Source organism: Phyllobates terribilis, unplaced genomic scaffold (genome assembly GCF_046119375.1).
Source record: "Phyllobates terribilis strain yellow unplaced genomic scaffold, ASM4611937v1 Scaffold_34__1_contigs__length_13252353, whole genome shotgun sequence".
Lineage (NCBI taxonomy): Eukaryota > Metazoa > Chordata > Amphibia > Anura > Dendrobatidae > Phyllobates > Phyllobates terribilis.
This window is the reverse complement of record NW_027362794.1, coordinates 5085644-5113117: the sequence shown is the minus strand read 5'-3', so window position 1 is coordinate 5113117 and position 27474 is coordinate 5085644. Positions and strand designations below refer to the sequence as shown.

Here is a 27474-nt window from a genome sequence, read left to right as displayed (position 1 = left end):
GGCTTCTGCAACTTTTAACATGAAAAATCCAATGAGGAGAAGAAAAGCAAAGCCAAAGAGTCCATCCCAAAATCCGACAAACAAGCCAAATGAACAAAAAGCATTGAATTCAATTCTTTCTGATTTTAGAAACTGCATTAAAGAAGGGGTGCACCGGTCCTGGAGATACTGCAATACCAGGTCAATGCGTGGAGTGGACAGAGCAAGCTCTTTTTCCATCTCCCTGTTCTAAAAATCCATTTAATATATGGTCCCCAGATAGGGGACGTATCAGATATTAAACTGATAAGAACAGATACTACACTTGATCTTAGCCAAAAGGCCGAGAAGCGATAACCAGAATTGGTTTCCGACTACGGTGCCACCCAAGGATTCTGAAAAGTCCATTTGTGGAGATGGCCACCTGGACTCCCGTTAAGAAGACATGCTGTCAACCTCTAGATCCCTCACATGCCTGCACTTTTCGGCTTGCTGCTGCTGCAATCCACGCGTTTTAGATCTGCATAACTCCACCTCTTTTAGCACAGTACCCTCAACCCCCGGCTGTTCCCACCCGCCTCAACACCGTTGGAAGGGAGGAGAACCAATTAAGGCGGGGGGGGGGGGTGGAACGAGCAGCTGTCTACCCTTAGCAGGAGGGTTGCTGATTAATTACCTCTCCTGCTGCTGCTGCTGCTGCTGGCTGTCCAGCAGCAGACTGAAGGTGGCTGCTGCTGTGCGCAGGTATATAAAGGCTCAGAGCCTATTATGACACGCGCAGCCAGCGTTCCATTGCCACATTCCGTCTACTGCAGGCGGGATACCTGGATGGCTGAATGTCACTGAGAAGCTCACAGAGACCGCCATAAGCAACAGTTTAAAAGAATGCCACAGACTAATCAACCAAACTTTTTGGGTTGGTTTCTCTTTTATAGTCTGCAGGCATTAAATGAAAGAAGTCAGTGTTCCAGCAGAGGGAGACAACGTTTCAGAAAAGGCATTGTAGCAAACCAAAAAAGAAATTTTAAGCGCAGCAGAGTAACCAGCTCACATACCTGTTAGCTCAGGTGAGTTTAAAAGGCTGCTGTTGATAACAAGGGCATTTGCTAAATAGATGGTGTGTGTGCAACAATATACTGAAAGGTCAATTATATTGTGCAGCTTATCTCACCACCTGTAGTTATTTAGGTGAAAGCTCCAAAATGCTTGCCTAATATGTCTGTTTATCCAAAAGGAAGTATAGAGGGAGAGCTAGATAGATAGCATTGCATTACATTACATGGCAATGCAATGCACAGTTGCTGAAGTTGAACCAAAATGAGCTTGTCATCTGGCTTCTGCAACTTTTAACATGAAAAATCCAATGAGGAGAAGAAAAGCAAAGCCAAAGAGTCCATCCCAAAATCCGACAAACAAGCCAAATGAACAAAAAGCATTGAATTCAATTCTTTCTGATTTTAGAAACTGCATTAAAGAAGGGGTGCACCGGTCCTGGAGATACTGCAATACCAGGTCAATGCGTGGAGTGGACAGAGCAAGCTCTTTTTCCATCTCCCTGTTCTAAAAATCCATTTAATATATGGTCCCCAGATAGGGGACGTATCAGATATTAAACTGATAAGAACAGATACTACACTTGATCTTAGCCAAAAGGCCGAGAAGCGATAACCAGAATTGGTTTCCGACTACGGTGCCACCCAAGGATTCTGAAAAGTCCATTTGTGGAGATGGCCACCTGGACTCCCGTTAAGAAGACATGCTGTCAACCTCTAGATCCCTCACATGCCTGCACTTTTCGGCTTGCTGCTGCTGCAATCCACGCGTTTTAGATCTGCATAACTCCACCTCTTTTAGCACAGTACCCTCAACCCCCGGCTGTTCCCACCCGCCTCAACACCGTTGGAAGGGAGGAGAACCAATTAAGGCGGGGGGGGTGGAACGAGCAGCTGTCTACCCTTAGCAGGAGGGTTGCTGATTAATTACCTCTCCTGCTGCTGCTGCTGCTGGCTGTCCAGCAGCAGACTGAAGGTGGCTGCTGCTGTGCGCAGGTATATAAAGGCTCAGAGCCTATTATGACACGCGCAGCCAGCGTTCCATTGCCACATTCCGTCTACTGCAGGCGGGATACCTGGATGGCTGAATGTCACTGAGAAGCTCACAGAGACCGCCATAAGCAACAGTTTAAAAGAATGCCACAGACTAATCAACCAAACTTTTTGGGTTGGTTTCTCTTTTATAGTCTGCAGGCATTAAATGAAAGAAGTCAGTGTTCCAGCAGAGGGAGACAACGTTTCAGAAAAGGCATTGTAGCAAACCAAAAAAGAAATTTTAAGCGCAGCAGAGTAACCAGCTCACATACCTGTTAGCTCAGGTGAGTTTAAAAGGCTGCTGTTGATAACAAGGGCATTTGCTAAATAGATGGTGTGTGTGCAACAATATACTGAAAGGTCAATTATATTGTGCAGCTTATCTCACCACCTGTAGTTATTTAGGTGAAAGCTCCAAAATGCTTGCCTAATATGTCTGTTTATCCAAAAGGAAGTATAGAGGGAGAGCTAGATAGATAGCATTGCATTACATTACATGGCAATGCAATGCACAGTTGCTGAAGTTGAACCAAAATGAGCTTGTCATCTGGCTTCTGCAACTTTTAACATGAAAAATCCAATGAGGAGAAGAAAAGCAAAGCCAAAGAGTCCATCCCAAAATCCGACAAACAAGCCAAATGAACAAAAAGCATTGAATTCAATTCTTTCTGATTTTAGAAACTGCATTAAAGAAGGGGTGCACCGGTCCTGGAGATACTGCAATACCAGGTCAATGCGTGGAGTGGACAGAGCAAGCTCTTTTTCCATCTCCCTGTTCTAAAAATCCATTTAATATATGGTCCCCAGATAGGGGACGTATCAGATATTAAACTGATAAGAACAGATACTACACTTGATCTTAGCCAAAAGGCCGAGAAGCGATAACCAGAATTGGTTTCCGACTACGGTGCCACCCAAGGATTCTGAAAAGTTAATTTGTGGAGATGGCCACCTGGACTCCCGTTAAGAAGACATGCTGTCAACCTCTAGATCCCTCACATGCCTGCACTTTTCGGCTTGCTGCTGCTGCAATCCACGCGTTTTAGATCTGCATAACTCCACCTCTTTTAGCACAGTACCCTCAACCCCCGGCTGTTCCCACCCGCCTCAACACCGTTGGAAGGGAGGAGAACCAATTAAGGCGGGGGGGGGGGTGGAACGAGCAGCTGTCTACCCTTAGCAGGAGGGTTGCTGATTAATTACCTCTCCTGCTCTGCTGCTGCTGGCTGTCCAGCAGCAGACTGAAGGTGGCTGCTGCTGTGCGCAGGTATATAAAGGCTCAGAGCCTATTATGACACGCGCAGCCAGCGTTCCATTGCCACATTCCGTCTACTGCAGGCGGGATACCTGGATGGCTGAATGTCACTGAGAAGCTCACAGAGACCGCCATAAGCAACAGTTTAAAAGAATGCCACAGACTAATCAACCAAACTTTTTGGGTTGGTTTCTCTTTAATAGTCTGCAGGCATTAAATGAAAGAAGTCAGTGTTCCAGCAGAGGGAGACAACGTTTCAGAAAAGGCATTGTAGCAAACCAAAAAAGAAATTTTAAGCGCAGCAGAGTAACCAGCGCACATACCTGTTAGCTCAGGTGAGTTTAAAAGGCTGCTGTTGATAACAAGGGCATTTGCTAAATAGATGGTGTGTGTGCAACAATATACTGAAAGGTCAATTATATTGTGCAGCTTATCTCACCACCTGTAGTTATTTAGGTGAAAGCTCCAAAATGCTTGCCTAATATGTCTGTTTATCCAAAAGGAAGTATAGAGAGAGAGCTAGATAGATAGCATTGCATTACATTACATGGCAATGCAATGCACAGTTGCTGAAGTTGAACCAAAATGAGCTTGTCATCTGGCTTCTGCAACTTTTAACATGAAAAATCCAATGAGGAGAAGAAAAGCAAAGCCAAAGAGTCCATCCCAAAATCCGACAAACAAGCCAAATGAACAAAAAGCATTGAATTCAATTCTTTCTGATTTTAGAAACTGCATTAAAGAAGGGGTGCACCGGTCCTGGAGATACTGCAATACCAGGTCAATGCGTGGAGTGGACAGAGCAAGCTCTTTTTCCATCTCCCTGTTCTAAAAATCCATTTAATATATGGTCCCCAGATAGGGGACGTATCAGATATTAAACTGATAAGAACAGATACTACACTTGATCTTAGCCAAAAGGCCGAGAAGCGATAACCAGAATTGGTTTCCGACTACGGTGCCACCCAAGGATTCTGAAAAGTCCATTTGTGGAGATGGCCACCTGGACTCCCGTTAAGAAGACATGCTGTCAACCTCTAGATCCCTCACATGCCTGCACTTTTCGGCTTGCTGCTGCTGCAATCCACGCGTTTTAGATCTGCATAACTCCACCTCTTTTAGCACAGTACCCTCAACCCCCGGCTGTTCCCACCCGCCTCAACACCGTTGGAAGGGAGGAGAACCAATTAAGGCGGGGGGGGGGGGGGGTGGAACGAGCAGCTGTCTACCCTTAGCAAGAGGGTTGCTGATTAATTACCTCTCCTGCTGCTGCTGCTGGCTGTCCAGCAGCAGACTGAAGGTGGCTGCTGCTGTGCGCAGGTATATAAAGGCTCAGAGCCTATTATGACACGCGCAGCCAGCGTTCCATTGCCACATTCCGTCTACTGCAGGCGGGATACCTGGATGGCTGAATGTCACTGAGAAGCTCACAGAGACCGCCATAAGCAACAGTTTAAAAGAATGCCACAGACTAATCAACCAAACTTTTTGGATTGGTTTCTCTTTTATAGTCTGCAGGCATTAAATGAAAGAAGTCAGTGTTCCAGCAGAGGGAGACAACGTTTCAGAAAAGGCATTGTAGCAAACCAAAAAAGAAATTTTAAGCGCAGCAGAGTAACCAGCTCACATACCTGTTAGCTCAGGTGAGTTTAAAAGGCTGCTGTTGATAACAAGGGCATTTGCTAAATAGATGGTGTGTGTGCAACAATATACTGAAAGGTCAATTATATTGTGCAGCTTATCTCACCACCTGTAGTTATTTAGGTGAAAGCTCCAAAATGCTTGCCTAATATGTCTATTTATCCAAAAGGAAGTATAGAGGGAGAGCTAGATAGATAGCATTGCATTAGATTACATGGCAATGCAATGCACAGTTGCTGAAGTTGAACCAAAATGAGCTTGTCATCTGGCTTCTGCAACTTTTAACATGAAAAATCCAATGAGGAGAAGAAAAGCAAAGCCAAAGAGTCCATCCCAAAATCCGACAAACAAGCCAAATGAACAAAAAGCATTGAATTCAATTCTTTCTGATTTTAGAAACTGCATTAAAGAAGGGGTGCACCGGTCCTGGAGATACTGCAATACCAGGTCAATGCGTGGAGTGGACAGAGCAAGCTCTTTTTCCATCTCCCTGTTCTAAAAATCCATTTAATATATGGTCCCCAGATAGGGGACGTATCAGATATTAAACTGATAAGAACAGATACTACACTTGATCTTAGCCAAAAGGCCGAGAAGCGATAACCAGAATTGGTTTCCGACTACGGTGCCACCCAAGGATTCTGAAAAGTCCATTTGTGGAGATGGCCACCTGGACTCCCGTTAAGAAGACATGCTGTCAACCTCTAGATCCCTCACATGCCTGCACTTTTCGGCTTGCTGCTGCTGCAATCCACGCGTTTTAGATCTGCATAACTCCACCTCTTTTAGCACAGTACCCTCAACCCCCGGCTGTTCCCACCCGCCTCAACACCGTTGGAAGGGAGGAGAACCAATTAAGGCGGGGGGGGGGGGGTGGAACGAGCAGCTGTCTACCCTTAGCAGGAGGGTTGCTGATTAATTACCTCTCCTGCTGCTGCTGCTGCTGGCTGTCCAGCAGCAGACTGAAGGTGGCTGCTGCTGTGCGCAGGTATATAAAGGCTCAGACCCTATTATGACACGCGCAGCCAGCGTTCCATTGCCACATTCCGTCTACTGCAGGCGGGATACCTGGATGGCTGAATGTCACTGAGAAGCTCACAGAGACCGCCATAAGCAACAGTTTAAAAGAATGCCACAGACTAATCAACCAAACTTTTTGGGTTGGTTTCTCTTTTATAGTCTGCAGGCATTAAATGAAAGAAGTCAGTGTTCCAGTAGAGGGAGACAACGTTTCAGAAAAGGCATTGTAGCAAACCAAAAAAGAAATTTTAAGCGCAGCAGAGTAACCAGCTCACATACCTGTTAGCTCAGGTGAGTTTAAAAGGCTGCTGTTGATAACAAGGGCATTTGCTAAATAGATGGTGTGTGTGCAACAATATACTGAAAGGTCAATTATATTGTGCAGCTTATCTCACCACCTGTAGTTATTTAGGTGAAAGCTCCAAAATGCTTGCCTAATATGTCTGTTTATCCAAAAGGAAGTATAGAGGGAGAGCTAGATAGATAGCATTGCATTACATTACATGGCAATGCAATGCACAGTTGCTGAAGTTGAACCAAAATGAGCTTGTCATCTGGCTTCTGCAACTTTTAACATGAAAAATCCAATGAGGAGAAGAAAAGCAAAGCCAAAGAGTCCATCCCAAAATCCGACAAACAAGCCAAATGAACAAAAAGCATTGAATTCAATTCTTTCTGATTTTAGAAACTGCATTAAAGAAGGGGTGCACCGGTCCTGGAGATACTGCAATACCAGGTCAATGCGTGGAGTGGACAGAGCAAGCTCTTTTTCCATCTCCCTGTTCTAAAAATCCATTTAATATATGGTCCCCAGATAGGGGACGTATCAGATATTAAACTGATAAGAACAGATTTTTTTTTTTTTTAATTTGGCTATCCCCTGCAGAGGGATAAAACCGTTTATTAAAACTTTAACAAATTACAAGCATAATTAGACAAATACCAAACGTTAAAAGACAAATGAAATTTACAAAACAAAAAAATACAAAGATTTTAAATAATTAGGTTCCATTGGTCAACAAGCCATTTTTTGGAAATATGTACATTCTTCTTTTTGTCAATTAAATAATAAGTATACATTTCACATAAACATAAACTTAAAACATCATTCACTGATAAAACATCTTGTTTAAAAATAGCAATATTGCGCGCTTTCCAGAGAGATGACTTGGCGCAGTTCACTGTCTTCCAAGCCATTGTGTACTGGTCCATTGTGGGGCATTCCATAAGTCCGTATAGCACAGTTTTATATGTAAAGTCCTTGAGGTCTGCCACCCTTTCCAGTAGGGGGAGCAGTCTTCTCCAGAAATCCTTTGCAAAATTACATGTCCATAATAGATGTTCCACCGTTTCCTCGTCTTGGCATCCGGCTCTTGGGCAGATGGCAGACCTCACAAATCCTCTTCTGTATTGGAATGCCCGGCAAGGAAGACAGCGGTGCATGCAACTCCAAGCCAGATCTCTCTGTTCATTAAAAAGATAAAAAACGTTAATCATTTTCCAGATAGACATAGATTTGTCATCATCATATCTGTCAACATTACATATTTCCTCACTTTTACGTATTTCTTTAATTAGTTTCTTACTATTTCTTAATTCCTCTATTTTCTTAGTCCCTAAATTAAAATCGGACACTATTTTCCTTAAAATCTCATAATGCTTCGACAAATTAAAAGCATGGGGCGCAGATATATTAACTTCATACCATCCAAACTTTCTCATAAAAAATCCTGTATTAAAACGCATAAAAAAGGACCAATAGTGATTCTTAAAAAGGGCATTAAAACAGTAAACGAACAGATGGATTAAAAGAAACCTATTAAAATCTGGAAAATCTTTACCACCTTTTACTTTTGATTTCATCATGATTTCTCTTTTCAGCTTTTCCATTTTTGAGTTCCAAAAGAAGGTAAAACAGGTTTTGGTTATCTTTTTTAAAACATTAACAGGCGGGGGGAAAACCATGCTAAGATACAATAAAAGAGGTAAAATCACCATCTTTAAAACCAATACTTTACCCTCCATTGTAAGTCTCCTCATGTTCCACATACATATTTTCGTATTTACTTTCTGTGTAACTGTTTCCCAACTATTATAACCATCATTATTTTCAGTGAATGATATACCTAAAATGGAAATGGATTCGGAGACATTAATTGGTACATCACGTAAAATCATCCCCCCAACACTTAAAATGTTACACTTATTAAAATTGATTTTAAAACCAGAAGCTAGACAAAAGGATTGCACTTGATGGAGAGTGGCCGTAAGTGATGGTGCATCTGTACACAAGACCGCCACGTCATCCATGTAGCCTACAACCTTGGCCTCCAAACCACCGCTTCCAGGCAGAGGGACACCGCATATCTGTTTATTTTGGCGTATTGCACATAACATTGGTTCCAGTGCACAGATAAACAGTAGGGGGGACAGAGGGCATCCCTGTTTCACCCCTGACCGTAAAAATACCTCTTGTGTCTTAAAACCATTCACTAAAATCTTACTTGTACAATCCTTGTAAAATGCTTTAAGCGATAGTAAAAACCCTTCTGGTATGCCCATTTTCTCTAAAACTTTAAAAAGATAAAAGTGTGAGACACGGTCAAATGCTTTTTCAAAATCAATAGATAAAATCGCCATTTTCCCCTTTCTGTCTTTCACATCCTCAATACAGTCTTTCACTAAATTCAGATTGTCCCATATACTGCGCCCTGGCACCCCACACACTTGATTAGAATGAATAACTTTGCTGATGACTTCTTTTAGACGATTTGCACAAATTTTAGCCATTATTTTATAGTCACAATTTAAAAGTGTTATTGGTCTCCAGTTTTCTAATTTTGATTTATCACCTTTTTTGTATAGGAGGGAGACTTCACCTTTCTTCCAGGAATTTAATAAAACCTTATTATTAAAAACCTCAGTAAACAAATAAAACAAATCATCTTTTAAAATATCATAAAAACATACATAAAATTCTATTGGGATGCCATCAGGACCAGGGACCTTTCCATTTTTAAAACTTTTAATAGTTTTTAATACTTCTTGTTCCGTTAAAACTTGGGATAAAAACTCTTGGGATGCGGGATCTAAAACAGCCGTTAGTCCTTTCAGCGAATCATCCATTAATTTATTATCTATATTTTTTCCATTAAAAAGATTAGAAAAAAAAACCTCAACTTTACCCAGCATATTTTTTATATTATTCTCACCATCTATATGGTCAATTATCACTTTTTCTTTTTTATTTTTCCTAAAAAAATATCTGGAACACCTTTCATTTTCTTCTATATGTTGTACTCTAGAACGAAAAATTATCTCTTTTCCTTTTTGTTCTAGCCATTTTGAAATCTCTTCTTTTAAGTTTGAAATATCAAGTTGTACATCTATCCCATTGTCTCTGAGCTTAAATAATGTTTGTAGGCGGGTATTTAAAATTCTATATTCTTCATATTTTTCTTTGGCTCTACATATACTCTTTTTAATAAAAAAGTCTTTTATTTTTACTTTCATTCTATCCCACCATACACTCATAGTCTCATTTGTTTTTTTCCCTTTTCTACATTTCCTATAAAACTCAATAAAATCTGATAAAATCTGCGGGTCAGTTAAAAGGGATACGTTCATTTTCCAGCTTTTCTTACCACATTTTTTGTTGTCATTTACTTTTATGGTAAAGGATAAAAGTTTATGGTCTGAAAATATATTAGTTAAAACTTCACATTTGGCAGGTATTGTTTTGTCTGAACCAAAAATAAAATCAATCCTAGAGCTACAATTAGCATTGCTCCAAGTGAAACCGGCGTCCTCTGGGCTGTCACTATGACACTCTTTATATATGTCTATCAATTTAGCATCTTTGACTATATCATGTAGCATACCTGAGGTTTTATCGTAGTTCCTGCTTACAGAGCTGGAGCGCTGGTTTTCACCTTTTAAAACACAATTAAAATCCCCTGCTAAGATAAAAGGTTCAGAGTTATTAATAAATAAAGGTAAAAGATCAAGCATTTCGGCTCTTTCATTTTTCTCTGGGGATCCATAAAAATTTAAAAACTGCCATCTAATACCATCAATAAAAGCTTTCACTAATAAAATACGACCTGGTAAAATTTCCTGAATAAAATCAATTAAAACGTTCCCTTTAAAAAGTATGGCTACACCCGCTGATCCTGCAGCATTCGATCCGGACCAGACAGATGGCCCACACTTCCACTCATCTTTATATTTTTGATATGACATTTCATGTGGGATATTACATTCTTGCAGAAAAAATACAGATGCAGTAAAACACGTAAAAAAATTAAAAAGAGCAGTTCTTCTCGTGTTAGATTTTATGCCTCTCACGTTGAGGGAAATACCTTTGAGTTCAGCCATCATTAGAAAATGTAGAAATTTTACTTAGGTAACTAAGAGCAACGGATTTACCTGTCCGATGAACCTGATCAGACCACTGGGCTTGCGCCTCCCTCCTCATCTGATAGTATCGTCACGAGAGTCTCCGTGGAGGAGGAAAGATTACCACATTTATATAAACCCGACGCTACACTGGCATAGCTCGGAGGGCTGGCTGGCAGAACCCGCTGGGTCTCCATTGGCTGGCCATGCAGTTCCTCATCAGGTGGGTCCCCGAGGGGTTCCGCCGCCCCTGTTTGACCTGTAGAAGGTCGTCCTATAGGAGGAGGTTGCGCACAAGGCAGAGCCTCTGACTCTTCAGAGGCAGCAAGATCCCGGTCCCCACCTGTAGCAGCGGAGACCGAAACCCCTGAGGGTCCAGCGTCCACGTCCCCTTCTGAAGAAGTGTCCATCTGTTCACCTCCTGCTGCCTCCTCCGAACCACCCTTTTTCTTTTTCTTAGGACCCACCTTTATCCACTCAGCGCCCTCAGCCCTAGGAGACCCAGACTGGGCATGGGCTTCTGCGTCGGCCTTTTGCCGGTCCCTTTTGACCTTACCAGTAGTGCCCTTCTGCTCCTTCTCAGCCCTCCTTTTGGACTCTCGCAGGTCCTGCAGCCAGGTTTTGGGATTTGGTATTTTACCTGTCATAGACTCTGGAGACATTTCACTATTTGGTACGCCCTTATTGTCTCCAGAGGCTCCAGGTTGTTGTTCCTCCTCCTGAGGGGTGGTCTGATCTTTTGGTCCTTGGTCGGACGTCTTGGACTTTCCCTTTTGCTCATCTTCCCGAAATCTGTGAGGGCAAGAAAAATAAAAGTGACCTGGAGTCTGGCAAAAACTACATTTCTTTTCCTTAGGGCATTCTTTTGTCTCATGTTCTTCACTAGCACAATTTCTACATGATACATTACAGTTTTCTTTTGAATGACCATAGCGCCCACAATTTCTGCAATATACTGGCATCCCAGAAAAGAAGAAATCCCCATTTGTTTGTCCAATTTTAAAACGGGCAGGGGGAAGCCGTATACCACCTGGTGTATTTGGATCTCTTATACACTTCACAAGAAATTTCCACTTAGATGTCCATATGTTATATTCATTAAGTATCTTCCCAATACATTTAACACTTTTAAAATAAATTGCTAAAAATGACATAATTTCTGGAGCAGAAACAAAAGGCGAAAATACTTTTACGACAACAAGTCTTACCTCATCCAGGACGTGCTCAACAATTTGTATCCCTTTCAGAACAGGACTATTTTCAACTTTTTTTAACTTTTCTAGAACATCTCTGAAAATACCTTCTCCGGTGAATGTGATGTCATAGTCACCTCTTCTAGGATAATCCTGGATGGACAGAATTTCATTCCTCTGCACGCCAAGAAGGTTCCTGAGCACGTCCTGGACTACATACCCTAATTTCCTCATATCCGAGCCACCCGCCGTGAAGTGAACTCGGATAGAGTTTTTTAGCCTCGCATAAAGAGGCACGAGGTTAGGGTCAACCCCCATGGAAACCGCAACAAGGTTGCAAATTGCAGCCGCTTGCAATCTGCGCTCCCAGTGTTCTTGCAGCGAAAGACACCTGGAAGCTGGGGGATCGCAACACGTTACCCTGGGACTAAGCCCTCTCCCTAATAGCAGCAAGCAGGTTAAGTCCACCAAAGTGGACGATCCTGCCAGGCCAAGGAGAGGGGTACCCGAGTACCCTTCAACTACAATCTCCTGCAATAAAGCACTTGATCGTAGCCAAAAGGCCGAGAAGCGATAACCAGAATTGGTTTCCGACTACGGTGCCACCCAAGGATTCTGAAAAGTCCATTTGTGGAGATGGCCACCTGGACTCCCGTTAAGAAGACATGCTGTCAACCTCTAGATCCCTCACATGCCTGCACTTTTCGGCTTGCTGCTGCTGCAATCCACGCGTTTTAGATCTGCATAACTCCACCTCTTTTAGCACAGTACCCTCAACCCCCGGCTGTTCCCACCCGCCTCAACACCGTTGGAAGGGAGGAGAACCAATTAAGGCGGGGGGGGGGGGGGGGTGGGGTGGAACGAGCAGCTGTCTACCCTTAGCAGGAGGGTTGCTGATTAATTACCTCTCCTGCTGCTGCTGCTGCTGGCTGTCCAGCAGCAGACTGAAGGTGGCTGCTGCTGTGCGCAGGTATATAAAGGCTCAGAGCCTATTATGACACGCGCAGCCAGCGTTCCATTGCCACATTCCGTCTACTGCAGGCGGGATACCTGGATGGCTGAATGTCACTGAGAAGCTCACAGAGACCGCCATAAGCAACAGTTTAAAAGAATGCCACAGACTAATCAACCAAACTTTTTGGGTTGGTTTCTCTTTTATAGTCTGCAGGCATTAAATGAAAGAAGTCAGTGTTCCAGCAGAGGGAGACAACGTTTCAGAAAAGGCATTGTAGCAAACCAAAAAAGAAATTTTAAGCGCAGCAGAGTAACCAGCTCACATACCTGTTAGCTCAGGTGAGTTTAAAAGGCTGCTGTTGATAACAAGGGCATTTGCTAAATAGATGGTGTGTGTGCAACAATATACTGAAAGGTCAATTATATTGTGCAGCTTATCTCACCACCTGTAGTTATTTAGGTGAAAGCTCCAAAATGCTTGCCTAATATGTCTGTTTATCCAAAAGGAAGTATAGAGGGAGAGCTAGATAGATAGCATTGCATTACATTACATGGCAATGCAATGCACAGTTGCTGAAGTTGAACCAAAATGAGCTTGTCATCTGGCTTCTGCAACTTTTAACATGAAAAATCCAATGAGGAGAAGAAAAGCAAAGCCAAAGAGTCCATCCCAAAATCCGACAAACAAGCCAAATGAACAAAAAGCATTGAATTCAATTCTTTCTGATTTTAGAAACTGCATTAAAGAAGGGGTGCACTGGTCCTGGAGATACTGCAATACCAGGTCAATGCGTGGAGTGGACAGAGCAAGCTCTTTTTCCATCTCCCTGTTCTAAAAATCCATTTAATATATGGTCCCCAGATAGGGGACGTATCAGATATTAAACTGATAAGAACAGATACTACACTTGATCTTAGCCAAAAGGCCGAGAAGCGATAACCAGAATTGGTTTCCGACTACGGTGCCACCCAAGGATTCTGAAAAGTCCATTTGTGGAGATGGCCACCTGGACTCCCGTTAAGAAGACATGCTGTCAACCTCTAGATCCCTCACATGCCTGCACTTTTCGGCTTGCTGCTGCTGCAATCCACGCGTTTTAGATCTGCATAACTCCACCTCTTTTAGCACAGTACCCTCAACCCCCGGCTGTTCCCACCCGCCTCAACACCGTTGGAAGGGAGGAGAACCAATTAAGGCGGGGGGGGGGGTGGAACGAGCAGCTGTCTACCCTTAGCAGGAGGGTTGCTGATTAATTACCTCTCCTGCTGCTACTGCTGCTGGCTGTCCAGCAGCAGACTGAAGGTGGCTGCTGCTGTGCGCAGGTATATAAAGGCTCAGAGCCTATTATGACACGCGCAGCCAGCGTTCCATTGCCACATTCCGTCTACTGCAGGCGGGATACCTGGATGGCTGAATGTCACTGAGAAGCTCACAGAGACCGCCATAAGCAACAGTTTAAAAGAATGCCACAGACTAATCAACCAAACTTTTTGGGTTGGTTTCTCTTTTATAGTCTGCAGGCATTAAATGAAAGAAGTCAGTGTTCCAGCAGAGGGAGACAACGTTTCAGAAAAGGCATTGTAGCAAACCAAAAAAGAAATTTTAAGTGCAGCAGAGTAACCAGCTCACATACCTGTTAGCTCAGGTGAGTTTAAAAGGCTGCTGTTGATAACAAGGGCATTTGCTAAATAGATGGTGTGTGTGCAACAATATACTGAAAGGTCAATTATATTGTGCAGCTTATCTCACCACCTGTAGTTATTTAGGTGAAAGCTCCAAAATGCTTGCCTAATATGTCTGTTTATCCAAAAGGAAGTATAGAGGGAGAGCTAGATAGATAGCATTGCATTACATTACATGGCAATGCAATGCACAGTTGCTGAAGTTGAACCAAAATGAGCTTGTCATCTGGCTTCTGCAACTTTTAACATGAAAAATCCAATGAGGAGAAGAAAAGCAAAGCCAAAGAGTCCATCCCAAAATCCGACAAACAAGCCAAATGAACAAAAAGCATTGAATTCAATTCTTTCTGATTTTAGAAACTGCATTAAAGAAGGGGTGCACCGGTCCTGGAGATACTGCAATACCAGGTCAATGCGTGGAGTGGACAGAGCAAGCTCTTTTTCCATCTCCCTGTTCTAAAAATCCATTTAATATATGGTCCCCAGATAGGGGACGTATCAGATATTAAACTGATAAGAACAGATACTACACTTGATCTTAGCCAAAAGGCCGAGAAGCGATAACCAGAATTGGTTTCCGACTATGGTGCCACCCAAGGATTCTGAAAAGTCCATTTGTGGAGATGGCCACCTGGACTCCCGTTAAGAAGACATGCTGTCAACCTCTAGATCCCTCACATGCCTGCACTTTTCGGCTTGCTGCTGCTGCAATCCACGCGTTTTAGATCTGCATAACTCCACCTCTTTTAGCACAGTACCCTCAACCCCCGGCTGTTCCCACCCGCCTCAACACCGTTGGAAGGGAGGAGAACCAATTAAGGCGGGGGGGGGGTGGAACGAGCAGCTGTCTACCCTTAGCAGGAGGGTTGCTGATTAATTACCTCTCCTGCTGCTGCTGCTGCTGGCTGTCCAGCAGCAGACTGAAGGTGGCTGCTGCTGTGCGCAGGTATATAAAGGCTCAGAGCCTATTATGACACGCGCAGCCAGCGTTCCATTGCCACATTCCGTCTACTGCAGGCGGGATACCTGGATGGCTGAATGTCACTGAGAAGCTCACAGAGACCGCCATAAGCAACAGTTTAAAAGAATGCCACAGACTAATCAACCAAACTTTTTGGGTTGGTTTCTCTTTTATAGTCTGCAGGCATTAAATGAAAGAAGTCAGTGTTCCAGCAGAGGGAGACAACGTTTCAGAAAAGGCATTGTAGCAAACCAAAAAAGAAATTTTAAGCGCAGCAGAGTAACCAGCGCACATACCTGTTAGCTCAGGTGAGTTTAAAAGGCTGCTGTTGATAACAAGGGCATTTGCTAAATAGATGGTGTGTGTGCAACAATATACTGAAAGGTCAATTATATTGTGCAGCTTATCTCACCACCTGTAGTTATTTAGGTGAAAGCTCCAAAATGCTTGCCTAATATGTCTGTTATCCAAAAGGAAGTATAGAGGGAGAGCTAGATAGATAGCATTGCATTACATTACATGGCAATGCAATGCACAGTTGCTGAAGTTGAACCAAAATGAGCTTGTCATCTGGCTTCTGCAACTTTTAACATGAAAAATCCAATGAGGAGAAGAAAAGCAAAGCCAAAGAGTCCATCCCAAAATCCGACAAACAAGCCAAATGAACAAAAAGCATTGAATTCAATTCTTTCTGATTTTAGAAACTGCATTAAAGAAGGGGTGCACCGGTCCTGGAGATACTGCAATACCAGGTCAATGCGTGGAGTGGACAGAGCAAGCTCTTTTTCCATCTCCCTGTTCTAAAAATCCATTTAATATATGGTCCCCAGATAGGGGACGTATCAGATATTAAACTGATAAGAACAGATACTACACTTGATCTTAGCCAAAAGGCCGAGGAGCGATAACCAGAATTGGTTTCCGACTACGGTGCCACCCAAGGATTCTGAAAAGTCCATTTGTGGAGATGGCCACCTGGACTCCCGTTAAGAAGACATGCTGTCAACCTCTAGATCCCTCACATGCCTGCACTTTTCGGCTTGCTGCTGCTGCAATCCACGCGTTTTAGATCTGCATAACTCCACCTCTTTTAGCACAGTACCCTCAACCCCCGGCTGTTCCCACCCGCCTCAACACCGTTGGAAGGGAGGAGAACCAATTAAGGCGGGGGGGGGGGGTGGAACGAGCAGCTGTCTACCCTTAGCAGGAGGGTTGCTGATTAATTATCTCTCCTGCTGCTGCTGCTGCTGCTGGCTGTCCAGCAGCAGACTGAAGGTGGCTGCTGCTGTGCGCAGGTATATAAAGGCTCAGAGCCTATTATGACACGCGCAGCCAGCGTTCCATTGCCACATTCCGTCTACTGCAGGCGGGATACCTGGATGGCTGAATGTCACTGAGAAGCTCACAGAGACCGCCATAAGCAACAGTTTAAAAGAATGCCACAGACTAATCAACCAAACTTTTTGGGTTGGTTTCTCTTTTATAGTCTGCAGGCATTAAATGAAAGAAGTCAGTGTTCCAGCAGAGGGAGACAACGTTTCAGAAAAGGCATTGTAGCAAACCAAAAAAGAAATTTTAAGCGCAGCAGAGTAACCAGCTCACATACCTGTTAGCTCAGGTGAGTTTAAAAGGCTGCTGTTGATAACAAGGGCATTTGCTAAATAGATGGTGTGTGTGCAACAATATACTGAAAGGTCAATTATATTGTGCAGCTTATCTCACCACCTGTAGTTATTTAGGTGAAAGCTCCAAAATGCTTGCCTAATATGTCTGTTTATCCAAAAGGAAGTATAGAGGGAGAGCTAGATAGATAGCATTGCATTACATTACATGGCAATGCAATGCACAGTTGCTGAAGTTGAACCAAAATGAGCTTGTCATCTGGCTTCTGCAACTTTTAACATGAAAAATCCAATGAGGAGAAGAAAAGCAAAGCCAAAGAGTCCATCCCAAAATCCGACAAACAAGCCAAATGAACAAAAAGCATTGAATTCAATTCTTTCTGATTTTAGAAACTGCATTAAAGAAGGGGTGCACCGGTCCTGGAGATACTGCAATACCAGGTCAATGCGTGGAGTGGACAGAGCAAGCTCTTTTTCCATCTCCCTGTTCTAAAAATCCATTTAATATATGGTCCCCAGATAGGGGACGTATCAGATATTAAACTGATAAGAACAGATACTACACTTGATCTTAGCCAAAAGGCCGAGAAGCGATAACCAGAATTGGTTTCCGACTACGGTGCCACCCAAGGATTCTGAAAAGTCCATTTGTGGAGATGGCCACCTGGACTCCCGTTAAGAAGACATGCTGTCAACCTCTAGATCCCTCACATGCCTGCACTTTTCGGCTTGCTGCTGCTGCAATCCACGCGTTTTAGATCTGCATAACTCCACCTCTTTTAGCACAGTACCCTCAACCCCCGGCTGTTCCCACCCGCCTCAACACCGTTGGAAGGGAGGAGAACCAATTAAGGCGGGGGGGGGGGGGTGGAACGAGCAGCTGTCTACCCTTAGCAGGAGGGTTGCTGATTAATTACCTCTCCTGCTGCTGCTGCTGCTGCTGGCTGTCCAGCAGCAGACTGAAGGTGGCTGCTGCTGTGCGCAGGTATATAAAGGCTCAGAGCCTATTATGACACGCGCAGCCAGCGTTCCATTGCCACATTCCGTCTACTGCAGGCGGGATACCTGGATGGCTGAATGTCACTGAGAAGCTCACAGAGACCGCCATAAGCAACAGTTTAAAAGAATGCCACAGACTAATCAACCAAACTTTTTGGGTTGGTTTCTCTTTTATAGTCTGCAGGCATTAAATGAAAGAAGTCAGTGTTCCAGCAGAGGGAGACAACGTTTCAGAAAAGGCATTGTAGCAAACCAAAAAAGAAATTTTAAGCGCAGCAGAGTAACCAGCTCACATACCTGTTAGCTCAGGTGAGTTTAAAAGGCTGCTGTTGATAACAAGGGCATTTGCTAAATAGATGGTGTGTGTGCAACAATATACTGAAAGGTCAATTATATTGTGCAGCTTATCTCACCACCTGTAGTTATTTAGGTCAAAGCTCCAAAATGCTTGCCTAATATGTCTGTTTATCCAAAAGGAAGTATAGAGGGAGAGCTAGATAGATAGCATTGCATTACATTACATGGCAATGCAATGCACAGTTGCTGAAGTTGAACCAAAATGAGCTTGTCATCTGGCTTCTGCAACTTTTAACATGAAAAATCCAATGAGGAGAAGAAAAGCAAAGCCAAAGAGTCCATCCCAAAATCCGACAAACAAGCCAAATGAACAAAAAGCATTGAATTCAATTCTTTCTGATTTTAGAAACTGCATTAAAGAAGGGGTGCACCGGTCCTGGAGATACTGCAATACCAGGTCAATGCGTGGAGTGGACAGAGCAAGCTCTTTTTCCATCTCCCTGTTCTAAAAATCCATTTAATATATGGTCCCCAGATAGGGGACGTATCAGATATTAAACTGATAAGAACAGATACTACACTTGATCTTAGCCAAAAGGCCGAGAAGCGATAACCAGAATTGGTTTCCGACTACGGTGCCACCCAAGGATTCTGAAAAGTCCATTTGTGGAGATGGCCACCTGGACTCCCGTTAAGAAGACATGCTGTTAACCTCTAGATCCCTCACATGCCTGCACTTTTCGGCTTGCTGCTGCTGCAATCCACGCGTTTTAGATCTGCATAACTCCACCTCTTTTAGCACAGTACCCTCAACCCCCGGCTGTTCCCACCCGCCTCAACACCGTTGGAAGGGAGGAGAACCAATTAAGGCGGGGGGGGGGGGTGGAACGAGCAGCTGTCTACCCTTAGCAGGAGGGTTGCTGATTAATTACCTCTCCTGCTGCTGCTGCTGCTGCTGGCTGTCCAGCAGCAGACTGAAGGTGGCTGCTGCTGTGCGCAGGTATATAAAGGCTCAGAGCCTATTATGACACGCGCAGCCAGCGTTCCATTGCCACATTCCGTCTACTGCAGGCGGGATACCTGGATGGCTGAATGTCACTGAGAAGCTCACAGAGACCGCCATAAGCAACAGTTTAAAAGAATGCCACAGACTAATCAACCAAACTTTTTGGGTTGGTTTCTCTTTTATAGTCTGCAGGCATTAAATGAAAGAAGTCAGTGTTCCAGCAGAGGGAGACAACGTTTCAGAAAAGGCATTGTAGCAAACCAAAAAAGAAATTTTAAGCGCAGCAGAGTAACCAGCTCACATACCTGTTAGCTCAGGTGAGTTTAAAAGGCTGCTGTTGATAACAAGGGCATTTGCTAAATAGATGGTGTGTGTGCAACAATATACTGAAAGGTGAATTATATTGTGCAGCTTATCTCACCACCTGTAGTTATTTAGGTGAAAGCTCCAAAATGCTTGCCTAATATGTCTGTTTATCCAAAAGGAAGTATAGAGGGAGAGCTAGATAGATAGCATTGCATTACATTACATGGCAATGCAATGCACAGTTGCTGAAGTTGAACCAAAATGAGCTTGTCATCTGGCTTCTGCAACTTTTAACATGAAAAATCCAATGAGGAGAAGAAAAGCAAAGCCAAAGAGTCCATCCCAAAATCCGACAAACAAGCCAAATGAACAAAAAGCATTGAATTCAATTCTTTCTGATTTTAGAAACTGCATTAAAGAAGGGGTGCACCGGTCCTGGAGATACTGCAATACCAGGTCAATGCGTGGAGTGGACAGAGCAAGCTCTTTTTCCATCTCCCTGTTCTAAAAATCCATTTAATATATGGTCCCCAGATAGGGGACGTATCAGATATTAAACTGATAAGAACAGATACTACACTTGATCTTAGCCAAAAGGCCGAGAAGCGATAACCAGAATTGGTTTCCGACTACGGTGCCACCCAAGGATTCTGAAAAGTCCATTTGTGGAGATGGCCACCTGGACTCCCGTTAAGAAGACATGCTGTCAACCTCTAGATCCCTCACATGCCTGCACTTTTCGGCTTGCTGCTGCTGCAATCCACGCGTTTTAGATCTGCATAACTCCACCTCTTTTAGCACAGTACCCTCAACCCCCGGCTGTTCCCACCCGCCTCAACACCTTTGGCAGGGAGGAGAAGAAATTAAGGCGGGGGGGGGGGTGGTGGAACGAGCAGCTGTCTACCCTTAGCAGGAGGGTTGCTGATTAATTACCTCTCCTGCTGCTGCTGCTGCTGGCTGTCCAGCAGCAGACTGAAGGTGGCTGCTGCTGTGCGCAGGTATATAAAGGCTCAGAGCCTATTATGACACGCGCAGCCAGCGTTCCATTGCCACATTCCGTCTACTGCAGGCGGGATACCTGGATGGCTGAATGTCACTGAGAAGCTCACAGAGACCGCCATAAGCAACAGTTTAAAAGAATGCCACAGACTAATCAACCAAACTTTTTGGGTTGGTTTCTCTTTTATAGTCTGCAGGCATTAAATGAAAGAAGTCAGTGTTCCAGCAGAGGGAGACAACGTTTCAGAAAAGGCATTGTAGCAAACCAAAAAAGAAATTTTAAGCGCAGCAGAGTAACAAGCTCACATACCTGTTAGCTCAGGTGAGTTTAAAAGGCTGCTGTTGATAACAAGGGCATTTGCTAAATAGATGGTGTGTGTGCAACAATATACTGAAAGGTCAATTATATTGTGCAGCTTATCTCACCACCTGTAGTTATTTAGGTGAAAGCTCCAAAATGCTTGCCTAATATGTCTGTTTATCCAAAAGGAAGTATAGAGGGAGAGCTAGATAGATAGCATTGCGTTACATTACATGGCAATGCAATGCACAGTTGCTGAAGTTGAACCAAAATGAGCTTGTCATCTGACTTCTGCAACTTTTAACATGAAAAATCCAATGAGGAGAAGAAAAGCAAAGCCAAAGAGTCCATCCCAAAATCCGACAAACAAGCCAAATGAACAAAAAGCATTGAATTCAATTCTTTCTGATTTTAGAAACTGCATTAAAGAAGGGGTGCACCGGTCCTGGAGATACTGCAATACCAGGTCAATGCGTGGAGTGGACAGAGCAAGCTCTTTTTCCATCTCCCTGTTCTAAAAATCCATTTAATATATGGTCCCCAGATAGGGGACGTATCAGATATTAAACTGATAAGAACAGATACTACACTTGATCTTAGCCAAAAGGCCGAGAAGCGATAACCAGAATTGGTTTCCGACTACGGTGCCACCCAAGGATTCTGAAAAGTCCATTTGTGGAGATGGCCACCTGGACTCCCGTTAAGAAGACATGCTGTCAACCTCTAGATCCCTCACATGCCTGCACTTTTCGGCTTGCTGCTGCTGCAATCCACGCGTTTTAGATCTGCATAACTCCACCTCTTTTAGCACAGTACCCTCAACCCCCGGCTGTTCCCACCCGCCTCAACACCGTTGGAAGGGAGGAGAACCAATTAAGGCGGGGGGGGGGGGGGGGTGGAACGAGCAGCTGTCTACCCTTAGCAGGAGGGTTGCTGATTAATTACCTCTCCTGCTGCTGCTGCTGCTGGCTGTCCAGCAGCAGACTGAAGGTGGCTGCTGCTGTGCGCAGGTATATAAAGGCTCAGAGCCTATTATGACACGCGCAGCCAGCGTTCCATTGCCACATTCCGTCTACTGCAGGCGGGATACCTGGATGGCTGAATGTCACTGAGAAGCTCACAGAGACCGCCATAAGCAACAGTTTAAAAGAATGCCACAGACTAATCAACCAAACTTTTTGGGTTGGTTTCTCTTTTATAGTCTGCAGGCATTAAATGAAAGAAGTCAGTGTTCCAGCAGAGGGAGACAACGTTTCAGAAAAGGCATTGTAGCAAACCAAAAAAGAAATTTTAAGCGCAGCAGAGTAACCAGCTCACATACCTGTTAGCTCAGGTGAGTTTAAAAGGCTGCTGTTGATAACAAGGGCATTTGCTAAATAGATGGTGTGTGTGCAACAATATACTGAAAGGTCAATTATATTGTGCAGCTTATCTCACCACCTGTAGTTATTTAGGTGAAAGCTCCAAAATGCTTGCCTAATATGTCTGTTTATCCAAAAGGAAGTATAGAGGGAGAGCTAGATAGATAGCATTGCATTACATTACATGGCAATGCAATGCACAGTTGCTGAAGTTGAACCAAAATGAGCTTGTCATCTGGCTTCTGCAACTTTTAACATGAAAAATCCAATGAGGAGAAGAAAAGCAAAGCCAAAGAGTCCATCCCAAAATCCGACAAACAAGCCAAATGAACAAAAAGCATTGAATTCAATTCTTTCTGATTTTAGAAACTGCATTAAAGAAGGGGTGCACCGGTCCTGGAGATACTGCAATACCAGGTCAATGCGTGGAGTGGACAGAGCAAGCTCTTTTTCCATCTCCCTGTTCTAAAAATCCATTTAATATATGGTCCCCAGATAGGGGACGTATCAGATATTAAACTGATAAGAACAGATACTACACTTGATCTTAGCCAAAAGGCCGAGAAGCGATAACCAGAATTGGTTTCCGACTACGGTGCCACCCAAGGATTCTGAAAAGTCCATTTGTGGAGATGGCCACCTGGACTCCCGTTAAGAAGACATGCTGTCAACCTCTAGATCCCTCACATGCCTGCACTTTTCGGCTTGCTGCTGCTGCAATCCACGCGTTTTAGATCTGCATAACTCCACCTCTTTTAGCACAGTACCCTCAACCCCCGGCTGTTCCCACCCGCCTCAACACCGTTGGAAGGGAGGAGAACCAATTAAGGCGGGGGGGGGGTGGAACGAGCAGCTGTCTACCCTTAGCAGGAGGGTTGCTGATTAATTACCTCTCCTGCTGCTGCTGCTGCTGGCTGTCCAGCAGCAGACTGAAGGTGGCTGCTGCTGTGCGCAGGTATATAAAGGCTCAGAGCCTATTATGACACGCGCAGCCAGCGTTCCATTGCCACATTCCGTCTACTGCAGGCGGGATACCTGGATGGCTGAATGTCACTGAGAAGCTCACAGAGACCGCCATAAGCAACAGTTTAAAAGAATGCCACAGGCTAATCAACCAAACTTTTTGGGTTGGTTTCTCTTTTATAGTCTGCAGGCATTAAATGAAAGAAGTCAGTGTTCCAGCAGAGGGAGACAACGTTTCAGAAAAGGCATTGTAGCAAACCAAAAAAGAAATTTTAAGCGCAGCAGAGTAACCAGCTCACATACCTGTTAGCTCAGGTGAGTTTAAAAGGCTGTTGTTGATAACAAGGGCATTTGCTAAATAGATGGTGTGTGTGCAACAATATACTGAAAGGTCAATTATATTGTGCAGCTTATCTCACCACCTGTAGTTATTTAGGTGAAAGCTCCAAAATGCTTGCCTAATATGTCTGTTTATCCAAAAGGAAGTATAGAGGGAGAGCTAGATAGATAGCATTGCGTTACATTACATGGCAATGCAATGCACAGTTGCTGAAGTTGAACCAAAATGAGCTTGTCATCTGACTTCTGCAACTTTTAACATGAAAAATCCAATGAGGAGAAGAAAAGCAAAGCCAAAGAGTCCATCCCAAAATCCGACAAACAAGCCAAATGAACAAAAAGCATTGAATTCAATTCTTTCTGATTTTAGAAACTGCATTAAAGAAGGGGTGCACCGGTCCTGGAGATACTGCAATACCAGGTCAATGCGTGGAGTGGACAGAGCAAGCTCTTTTTCCATCTCCCTGTTCTAAAAATCCATTTAATATATGGTCCCCAGATAGGGGACGTATCAGATATTAAACTGATAAGAACAGATACTACACTTGATCTTAGCCAAAAGGCCGAGAAGCGATAACCAGAATTGGTTTCCGACTACGGTGCCACCCAAGGATTCTGAAAAGTCCATTTGTGGAGATGGCCACCTGGACTCCCGTTAAGAAGACATGCTGTCAACCTCTAGATCCCTCACATGCCTGCACTTTTCGGCTTGCTGCTGCTGCAATCCACGCGTTTTAGATCTGCATAACTCCACCTCTTTTAGCACAGTACCCTCAACCCCTGGCTGTTCCCACCCGCCTCAACACCGTTGGAAGGGAGGAGAACCAATTAAGGCGGGGGGGGGGGGTGGAACGAGCAGCTGTCTACCCTTAGCAGGAGGGTTGCTGATTAATTACCTCTCCTGCTGCTGCTGCTGCTGCTGGCTGTCCAGCAGCAGACTGAAGGTGGCTGCTGCTGTGCGCAGGTATATAAAGGCTCAGAGCCTATTATGACACGCGCAGCCAGCGTTCCATTGCCACATTCCGTCTACTGCAGGCGGGATACCTGGATGGCTGAATGTCACTGAGAAGCTCACAGAGACCGCCATAAGCAACAGTTTAAAAGAATGCCACAGACTAATCAACCAAACTTTTTGGGTTGGTTTCTCTTTTATAGTCTGCAGGCATTAAATGAAAGAAGTCAGTGTTCCAGCAGAGGGAGACAACGTTTCAGAAAAGGCATTGTAGCAAACCAAAAAAGAAATTTTAAGCGCAGCAGAGTAACCAGCTCACATACCTGTTAGCTCAGGTGAGTTTAAAAGGCTGCTGTTGATAACAAGGGCATTTGCTAAATAGATGGTGTGTGTGCAACAATATACTGAAAGGTCAATTATATTGTGCAGCTTATCTCACCACCTGTAGTTATTTAGGTGAAAGCTCCAAAATGCTTGCCTAATATGTCTGTTTATCCAAAAGGAAGTATAGAGGGAGAGCTAGATAGATAGCATTGCATTACATTACATGGCAATGCAATGCACAGTTGCTGAAGTTGAACCAAAATGAGCTTGTCATCTGGCTTCTGCAACTTTTAACATGAAAAATCCAATGAGGAGAAGAAAAGCAAAGCCAAAGAGTCCATCCCAAAATCCGACAAACAAGCCAAATGAACAAAAAGCATTGAATTCAATTCTTTCTGATTTTAGAAACTGCATTAAAGAAGGGGTGCACCGGTCCTGGAGATACTGCAATACCAGGTCAATGCGTGGAGTGGACAGAGCAAGCTCTTTTTCCATCTCCCTGTTCTAAAAATCCATTTAATATATGGTCCCCAGATAGGGGACGTATCAGATATTAAACTGATAAGAACAGATACTACACTTGATCTTAGCCAAAAGGCCGAGAAGCGATAACCAGAATTGGTTTCCGACTACGGTGCCACCCAAGGATTCTGAAAAGTCCATTTGTGGAGATGGCCACCTGGACTCCCGTTAAGAAGACATGCTGTCAACCTCTAGATCCCTCACATGCCTGCACTTTTCGGCTTGCTGCTGCTGCAATCCACGCGTTTTAGATCTGCATAACTCCACCTCTTTTAGCACAGTACCCTCAACCCCCGGCTGTTCCCACCCGCCTCAACACCGTTGGAAGGGAGGAGAACCAATTAAGGCGGGGGGGGGGGTGGAACGAGCAGCTGTCTACCCTTAGCAGGAGGGTTGCTGATTAATTACCTCTCCTGCTGCTGCTGCTGCTGGCTGTCCAGCAGCAGACTGAAGGTGGCTGCTGCTGTGCGCAGGTATATAAAGGCTCAGAGCCTATTATGACACGCGCAGCCAGCGTTCCATTGCCACATTCCGTCTACTGCAGGCGGGATACCTGGATGGCTGAATGTCACTGAGAAGCTCACAGAGACCGCCATAAGCAACAGTTTAAAAGAATGCCACAGACTAATCAACCAAACTTTTTGGGTTGGTTTCTCTTTTATAGTCTGCAGGCATTAAATGAAAGAAGTCAGTGTTCCAGCAGAGGGAGACAACGTTTCAGAAAAGGCATTGTAGCAAACCAAAAAAGAAATTTTAAGCGCAGCAGAGTAACCAGCTCACATACCTGTTAGCTCAGGTGAGTTTAAAAGGCTGCTGTTGATAACAAGGGCATTTGCTAAATAGATGGTGTGTGTGCAACAATATACTGAAAGGTCAATTATATTGTGCAGCTTATCTCACCACCTGTAGTTATTTAGGTGAAAGCTCCAAAATGCTTGCCTAATATGTCTGTTATCCAAAAGGAAGTATAGAGGGAGAGCTAGATAGATAGCATTGCATTACATTACATGGCAATGCAATGCACAGTTGCTGAAGTTGAACCAAAATGAGCTTGTCATCTGGCTTCTGCAACTTTTAACATGAAAAATCCAATGAGGAGAAGAAAAGCAAAGCCAAAGAGTCCATCCCAAAATCCGACAAACAAGCCAAATGAACAAAAAACATTGAATTCAATTCTTTCTGATTTTAGAAACTGCATTAAAGAAGGGGTGCACCGGTCCTGGAGATACTGCAATACCAGGTCAATGCGTGGAGTGGACAGAGCAAGCTCTTTTTCCATCTCCCTGTTCTAAAAATCCATTTAATATATGGTCCCCAGATAGGGGACGTATCAGATATTAAACTGATAAGAACAGATACTACACTTGATCTTAGCCAAAAGGCCGAGAAGCGATAACCAGAATTGGTTTCCGACTACGGTGCCACCCAAGGATTCTGAAAAGTCCATTTGTGGAGATGGCCACCTGGACTCCCGTTAAGAAGACATGCTGTCAACCTCTAGATCCCTCACATGCCTGCACTTTTCGGCTTGCTGCTGCTGCAATCCACGCGTTTTAGATCTGCATAACTCCACCTCTTTTAGCACAGTACCCTCAACCCCCGGCTGTTCCCACCCGCCTCAACACCGTTGGAAGGGAGGAGAACCAATTAAGGCGGGGGGGGGGGTGGAACGAGCAGCTGTCTACCCTTAGCAGGAGGGTTGCTGATTAATTACCTCTCCTGCTGCTGCTGCTGCTGGCTGTCCAGCAGCAGACTGAAGGTGGCTGCTGCTGTGCGCAGGTATATAAAGGCTCAGAGCCTATTATGACACGCGCAGCCAGCGTTCCATTGCCACATTCCGTCTACTGCAGGCGGGATACCTGGATGGCTGAATGTCACTGAGAAGCTCACAGAGACCGCCATAAGCAACAGTTTAAAAGAATGCCACAGACTAATCAACCAAACTTTTTGGGTTGGTTTCTCTTTTATAGTCTGCAGGCATTAAATGAAAGAAGTCAGTGTTCCAGCAGAGGGAGACAACGTTTCAGAAAAGGCATTGTAGCAAACCAAAAAAGAAATTTTAAGCGCAGCAGAGTAACCAGCTCACATACCTGTTAGCTCAGGTGAGTTTAAAAGGCTGCTGTTGATAACAAGGGCATTTGCTAAATAGATGGTGTGTGTGCAACAATATACTGAAAGGTCAATTATATTGTGCAGCTTATCTCACCACCTGTAGTTATTTAGGTGAAAGCTCCAAAATGCTTGCCTAATATGTCTGTTTATCCAAAAGGAAGTATAGAGGGAGAGCTAGATAGATAGCATTGCATTACATT

The 27474-nt window shown here is 44.1% G+C and overlaps 17 non-coding genes across 17 annotated transcripts; all 17 read right to left on the bottom strand.

The window, feature by feature from the left end:
• Positions 1-143: 143 nt before the first annotated feature.
• Positions 144-334, bottom strand: LOC141181344 (U2 spliceosomal RNA). Its single transcript, XR_012256929.1, has one exon. It is a non-coding gene; the product is annotated as a U2 spliceosomal RNA (small nuclear RNA).
• A 1120-nt stretch (positions 335-1454) lies between these two features.
• Positions 1455-1645, bottom strand: LOC141181342 (U2 spliceosomal RNA). Its single transcript, XR_012256928.1, has one exon. It is a non-coding gene; the product is annotated as a U2 spliceosomal RNA (small nuclear RNA).
• Positions 1646-2758: 1113 nt separating this feature from the next.
• LOC141181341 (U2 spliceosomal RNA) lies at positions 2759-2949 on the bottom strand. The gene has a single exon (XR_012256927.1). It is a non-coding gene; the product is annotated as a U2 spliceosomal RNA (small nuclear RNA).
• Positions 2950-4064: 1115 nt separating this feature from the next.
• On the bottom strand, positions 4065-4255 carry LOC141181340 (U2 spliceosomal RNA). Its single transcript, XR_012256926.1, has one exon. It is a non-coding gene; the product is annotated as a U2 spliceosomal RNA (small nuclear RNA).
• Positions 4256-5372: 1117 nt separating this feature from the next.
• On the bottom strand, positions 5373-5563 carry LOC141181339 (U2 spliceosomal RNA). The gene has a single exon (XR_012256925.1). It is a non-coding gene; the product is annotated as a U2 spliceosomal RNA (small nuclear RNA).
• A 1118-nt stretch (positions 5564-6681) lies between these two features.
• On the bottom strand, positions 6682-6874 carry LOC141182001 (U2 spliceosomal RNA). The gene has a single exon (XR_012257506.1). It is a non-coding gene; the product is annotated as a U2 spliceosomal RNA (small nuclear RNA).
• A 6400-nt stretch (positions 6875-13274) lies between these two features.
• LOC141182510 (U2 spliceosomal RNA) lies at positions 13275-13465 on the bottom strand. The gene has a single exon (XR_012257869.1). It is a non-coding gene; the product is annotated as a U2 spliceosomal RNA (small nuclear RNA).
• A 1116-nt stretch (positions 13466-14581) lies between these two features.
• On the bottom strand, positions 14582-14772 carry LOC141181337 (U2 spliceosomal RNA). Its single transcript, XR_012256923.1, has one exon. It is a non-coding gene; the product is annotated as a U2 spliceosomal RNA (small nuclear RNA).
• A 1114-nt stretch (positions 14773-15886) lies between these two features.
• On the bottom strand, positions 15887-16077 carry LOC141181812 (U2 spliceosomal RNA). Its single transcript, XR_012257354.1, has one exon. It is a non-coding gene; the product is annotated as a U2 spliceosomal RNA (small nuclear RNA).
• Positions 16078-17197: 1120 nt separating this feature from the next.
• Positions 17198-17388, bottom strand: LOC141181336 (U2 spliceosomal RNA). Its single transcript, XR_012256922.1, has one exon. It is a non-coding gene; the product is annotated as a U2 spliceosomal RNA (small nuclear RNA).
• Positions 17389-18509: 1121 nt separating this feature from the next.
• On the bottom strand, positions 18510-18700 carry LOC141181335 (U2 spliceosomal RNA). The gene has a single exon (XR_012256921.1). It is a non-coding gene; the product is annotated as a U2 spliceosomal RNA (small nuclear RNA).
• A 1120-nt stretch (positions 18701-19820) lies between these two features.
• LOC141181334 (U2 spliceosomal RNA) lies at positions 19821-20011 on the bottom strand. The gene has a single exon (XR_012256920.1). It is a non-coding gene; the product is annotated as a U2 spliceosomal RNA (small nuclear RNA).
• Positions 20012-21130: 1119 nt separating this feature from the next.
• LOC141181333 (U2 spliceosomal RNA) lies at positions 21131-21321 on the bottom strand. Its single transcript, XR_012256919.1, has one exon. It is a non-coding gene; the product is annotated as a U2 spliceosomal RNA (small nuclear RNA).
• A 1121-nt stretch (positions 21322-22442) lies between these two features.
• On the bottom strand, positions 22443-22633 carry LOC141181331 (U2 spliceosomal RNA). Its single transcript, XR_012256918.1, has one exon. It is a non-coding gene; the product is annotated as a U2 spliceosomal RNA (small nuclear RNA).
• A 1115-nt stretch (positions 22634-23748) lies between these two features.
• Positions 23749-23939, bottom strand: LOC141181330 (U2 spliceosomal RNA). The gene has a single exon (XR_012256917.1). It is a non-coding gene; the product is annotated as a U2 spliceosomal RNA (small nuclear RNA).
• A 1120-nt stretch (positions 23940-25059) lies between these two features.
• On the bottom strand, positions 25060-25250 carry LOC141181329 (U2 spliceosomal RNA). The gene has a single exon (XR_012256916.1). It is a non-coding gene; the product is annotated as a U2 spliceosomal RNA (small nuclear RNA).
• A 1115-nt stretch (positions 25251-26365) lies between these two features.
• Positions 26366-26556, bottom strand: LOC141181328 (U2 spliceosomal RNA). Its single transcript, XR_012256915.1, has one exon. It is a non-coding gene; the product is annotated as a U2 spliceosomal RNA (small nuclear RNA).
• Between the last annotated feature and the right edge of the window lie 918 nt (positions 26557-27474).